Raw genomic sequence first — 6,125 nt, 5'->3', positions numbered from 1 at the left:
ATATGAGGATAATTTTTATAAGGTCCTTTGTGCCCACCAATTAGAATTGGACAGCTAAGAAAATCACACACAATCAAATGAGATGAAAAACACTGGATTAATATCTATTCTCCCATCATCCACAAAAAAAAAAAAAAAAAAATCATTTTTCTCCTCACCGGTCTCTCTTTATCTCCCTCTCCTCTCTCTCTCTCTCTCTCTCTCTCTCTCTCTTCGGTGGGTCCACGCTGGAGCCCAGCCCATTTGGGGGGCCACCCCAGCCCATGGGGTGGCCGGCGAGCCACCCCCAACCCATTTTTTTCCCCACCGGTGCTCTCTCTTTCTCTCCCTCTCCTCTCTCTCTCTATATATATATATATATTGTATAATCGCATAGGCAATCCCTTGAATACATGATTGCTTTTATGAGTCATATAATTAGATCATAACAATTTTGAAGTAGTAAAATTTTTGTTTTGCTTTTTTAATCAATATTGAAACACTTTTTTCTTTTTCTTTTTCTTTTTTTAATCAATACTACTATTTAAGGTGGTTGACTTTATTTATAGTTAAGTTAATTAATGACAACAAATTAACAATATTAACAGAGTGTTGATAATGTGGGATTATATTGATTTTTAGATTCTTTTTTGGACATGTGTGTTACATCTAATTAAGGACGAAACCATCAATTATTTTTTGTGTGTTTCTCGGTTCTTTGGATTTTCCTGTTCTCAATTTTTCTTCTTTTTAATTTCTTGCTTTCTGTTGTTTCTAGTAACCACTCTTAACTACTACTCCAAAAAATCTGATTAAACCGGATCCAAACGGCCAAGACAAGCCCCCGACTACTACTCCAACGAGAGATGAGCTAAGAGGGGTTGGGAATGTTGGGGTTTTGAACCTTCGTAAAAGGTTGTGGCACCCCGAACCAGCTGGGGTTTCGGCCACCACTTTTAAGTATTGAGGTGGTTCAGCTATATTGTATTTTTTTTTATTGCTTTTATTATTATTTTTTTTTTAAAGTATAATTTTTTATTTAGGATATTTTTGTCATTGGAGACACAAACAATTTTTAGTAGTTTGAGAGAATATTAACACAATTTATAATTTAAAAGGGACATTGACAATTAAATGATAGTTTGAGAGGGTATTCTAATTCTTATAATATCATGCTATATGCATATATGATAATTAATATGAACTCTCTCTCCCCCTCTTTGGAAGATTAGGCTCCCCCTGAGTTATCACAAAGTAAATTTTGATATTGCAATTAAGCCTAGTTGTGTTGTAGCTGCTGCCATTTTGTGAGATTACCGTGGGGACATTCTTGCAGCTTAAGCCTTTATCTATGGAACCTAACTAAGATGAAGCAGATGCCGCCTTTCTTGCGGTGCACCTCGCCTCTCATTTTGGAAACCCCTCCATCATCCTAGAAAATGATTCCCTGACAACCATCCTCACATCAACTCTACTTATGTAGCCTCGAATTGGGCTTCAGCCTCATCCTAGCCGACATAAGCCAGCAACTTATCTCATTTTTGAATTGGACTGCATTAAAGACATTAAGATGTGCAAATTAGTGTGCACACCATATTATCAAATGAGCCGTTTTAAACCATGTGTTTGGAAGTATTCATTTTTGCTCCCCTATTCTCTCTTCTTTAAGAATTTGTAGTGAGAAAAAAAAAAATGAAATCCATTTGATGACCTGAAGATGTACACAATAATCATGATAGGCTTCGATTGTAAAGGCACTGATAAGAGGGGTGTCCTCGTACTGTTTGCGTAGGGACAATCTTAAATGGGTGTGCAAATGACTAGACGAGTGGCCAAAGCTTAAGGACAAGCAACTTCCTTTGTCTCCCAAGTCAGATAGCAATAACAAGAGACGAAGAACCACATTTGTTGGGATCGAAAAAGTATATCTGATGGAGAGGTAAAGTGAATGAATCTACGTCAAATCAGAGACGCTACTTCTGGAAAAAGCATTAAAAAAAAGAAGAAGCGAAAATGCAATAACGTCTTCCTTTGGACCACCCTGCATGCTTTTGTGCAGTCGGATACGATAACACAGACAACTTTTTGGGTGTCCATGCTTCTGACTCCAAATCTCAGTTGTTTCGCCTCAAGCTAGCTCCATGTGATGCTGCTCACTGTAATTCTTCATTTTTATTCACTTCGTTTTTTTTTTATTGGAATCCAAAGCATAAACCAGAAAAAATTTGGGATCTTATAGACGGGAAATATAACACATGCATATATTTGTTTGATGAGGTTAATTATTCCTCAAATGATTTACTTCCTCATCCAGAAGATTCATTTGTATTTCCAAGCTAGCCAGCTTGCGCACATGCTCAGCCAACTAGCGCCATCAATTTCAGGACAACTTCCTGTTTCGCATGTGAGCTAAAGGATATATGAGTCAGAAAATCTTAACATGAAGGATAAACATTAATACATAATAGACCCACGAATGAGGCTGGCTTGAAAGCTAACAAAATTCATGTTTCTTGTATGTCTAGTTGCTGCCTAGCTGTGCTTTGGATGTTATTTCTAGAGTTCATAGGGTTTACAGAAACTTGAATACCAAAAACTATTCTTGCCGAATTCATTTAGGTCACGTTCAATTCGTAATAGTAGACCCAAAATGAAATAGTTATCCGTATTAAATAGCTATTCAATAGTTTGTTTGCGCCACCATTAACTATTCTTAAGAAATGTTGGCGTATATGATCAAATTTTATTGTATTCAAGTCTAATTATAATTGATTTTAGATTTGATTATAATCTCTTTTCAGGTAATCAGATTTGATTTGATATTATCTCCACCTATCATACATCTTTTATCTTCACATACCCGGCCCAGTTCTTCTATAAATATGAGCATTTCGTATTGAAAATATCATTAAGAAATAAAAAGCAATATGTAGCATTTTGGGCTTTTCTCCGTGATCGATGTAGGTGTCTAACATAAATAATACTAGAAGTTCATTTTGTGTCCCTCCAAAAATAATGTGACTTTTAAAATTACCATTGAGCATATGATTAATCATTATTGAATTTTGATTAGATGGTGATTTTAAAAGTCATCTCATTTTTTAAAGGACACAAAAAGGACTTCTAAAATTAATTGTCTAACATAGAACACCTTTTTTATTTTTTCTTTTTACCCGAAGTCATTTTTGGAAGTTTAGGTGATAAAAAGTCATTGCGATGCACGTGATTTCTATTCCATCCAAAAAAGACGGAAAAAGTCTCTAAGGGGTAACTCAATTGGCTGCGAACCACGCTTCATGAAGCGAAAGTCATTAGTTCGAATCCCTCCTCCCCCTTTCCTTGTGTAAACATGTCAAAAAAAAAAAAAAAAAAAAAAAAGAAAGAAAGATGGAAAAAGATAATAGATGAGCTAATTTCTCAAAGTTTATTAGTTTGTGGGGGCCAATTGTCACTTTTTAAACTTTGATGACTAAAATGCAAATGTGGTGATAATTTAGGGGAGTTAAAGTATATTTTTTTTCCTTTTAATTTAAATAGCTACCGAGTGCACAAGAGAGATTTTCTAAAAAAAAAAAAAGAAAAAGCATTATGTAATTTATTTTAGAAGTTTGATGGTATATATTTTTATCATGCATTTAAATGTTTCCATTTAATTTGTTTTTGGAAACAACGAAAATATTTTCTAACAGACGGATCCCTAACGGGCCGTAGTTTTGAGTCCGTCTAATGTTATGCTATCGATGGAAAATGATTTGAAAGTGAAAGGTTTCCGAATTTCAAAGTGGAGCAGCAAATGGTCCGACTTTCGACCCCTAAGTTTTGAACTTGAATAAAAATAATCACATGTTTTAGGCCCATGAATGATAGTTGGTCACGTCCAGAATGATATGGATGGGCTGAACAAAATTCTTGCAGTTTTGCAAAAGGATGCGCCATTAACAGACTCTTTTTCTTGGTCGAAGGACAATGGCTCATGGCTGGTGTCGGTTCTGTTGGGACAACAACCACTGGTGATTAGGCCATGATTGGGCTGAACAGGTGGTTGGTGGCTAGACCAACGAATACGACTGGGCTGGACTATGGCTACCAGACTTTGGCTGGATGGCAATCAGCAACAGGATTGAACAAACGGTCAACAATAATGGGCTAGACTATAATCGGTAGGCCTGCGTTCGGTCACGAATGGCCCGAATAGACTTGCTTGTTGTAACTTGGGCCTTGGGGTGTGACATGCTGCCGTAGATAGGTGGCACGGGGTCACGTGGGATTTTGGCAGTAACTTCCATTGGCACGTGTAATATCAGAATAGTTTTGTTGTAAATTACGACTGATAGAATTTGTAATTACTATTTATTATTTAGTAAAAGATAATCTAATTCCACACATGATCAATGTGTTAAACTATGAAGCAGAAGAACCAATGAAGTATTTTAATTATTGGATTTGCAACATGACAATTAAATGCAGCAAATTAATATTCCTAGATGACCTATCATCCATCTACTTGGTATACTTTCTTCCTTAATAATTAATATATAAGAGATTTTTAATTGAAAATACTTTATGTGAAAGTGACTTAATTTGTTTATTCTTAGAAGCGAATATTTTTTATTTATTTTTCATTTTCTTCCTTTTTTTTTGGAGTGCCATCTGGGTTACAAGCTGACTCGACAGTAGTCATAATGGACTGGTCTACTGATAAGACGGTGACCTTCCGATAGTATCAATGGTATTAATAGTTTATTCAATATTACAATATTACATTTATAATTAACAAATAAATGTCTTTGTTGAAGTAGACTACTGTAGTCTGTACACCTTCCCCATTCCACCACATATTTTAGTCAACATTGGAATATTTCGCCAGGTTTGTTTTTTCCAAGTCTTTCGCGATGTTAACATCTCAACAAGAAAAGATCAAGATATTTTAAATTAAAAATATTTCCTATTTTCACTCGAAATAATGACGTTCCCTTAGAGCATTCTCAATGGAAGAGCCATATTTTTATGTAAAATAGCTCTTCAAAACTCACTTTTATATAGTTTAGCTAAGCCATTTTTAAATGTCTCTACATCCGATTAGTTATATTTCTATATATTCTATTAAAATATTATTAAAAGTAAGAAATGTTTTTGGGAAAAAGAGAACATGCAGAGAAAAAGTAAGAAACGATTTGGAAAAAAGATAAAACAGGTGAGAGAAACAATAAAAGATAAATGACTCCCTTAAAAAGTGCTGCTACATTTAACTTTTTTTTTAGCTCTTCTAATTAAATATCTATTTTACATTTATTTTTGGCTCATCCAATGTAGGAGGTTTTTTGAACATTTGAAGAGCCATTCTAAATAAAAGTAGCATTTGGCTCTTCCATTGGGAATGCTCTTATGCGATTGATTACCTCACATTTTCAGGATTCCAGGAACGGCGAACCCAATTAATATTTAATGGGCCCTGCTTATTCAAGAAATCTTATCTCAAGAAAATTAAGCATAAAACTTTTGGTTTACAATACATTCCTTTATATAAAACTTTAACCGCCACTTATTTGACCATAAGAGTATTAGCTGCAGTTTTCATTAAATTTTTTAAGAAATTTAGAGAATCAATTTACCTTTTATTTTTTTATTAAAATAAACTTCATAATAATTTTTCTTTATCTTTTATCTATACCATTAACATATTATTTCAAATAAATACTAGTTAAAAGAGAAAATTATATTTTCTTTCATTTATGTAATCTCTCTTTTGTCCTCGCATTTATTTGAAAGAATAGTTAAATAACTTTTTCTTTTCTCTTGTATTTATATGAAATAATATTTTAATGGTATAAAAAAATAATAAAAAAAGTTAATTGTGAAATTTATTTGAATAGAAAAACAAAAGATGTTTTAATTCTTTAAATTTAAAGAAAATCTAAGAAACACCGTTGTTATTAGTGCTATTGATAAGAAAGTTTATTTTTAGTCAACTTTGGAGTACCAATATTGCTGCTTGTGAGTGATTATATATAGGGAAAAATACAGTTTACCCTCTGAAGTTTTAGGATTATTGGCCCAAGAGGTTTTGGTACAGTCTACAAATGGTGCAATTTTTCCACAACAAGAAGATTTTGGTTGTGATCCAACATGGTAACGGCATGACCCAC

This window comes from Corylus avellana, chromosome ca6 (genome assembly GCF_901000735.1).
Source record: "Corylus avellana chromosome ca6, CavTom2PMs-1.0".
NCBI lineage: Eukaryota > Viridiplantae > Streptophyta > Magnoliopsida > Fagales > Betulaceae > Corylus > Corylus avellana.
The sequence above is the reverse complement of the archived record's forward strand: the minus strand, read 5'-3'. Positions refer to the sequence as shown.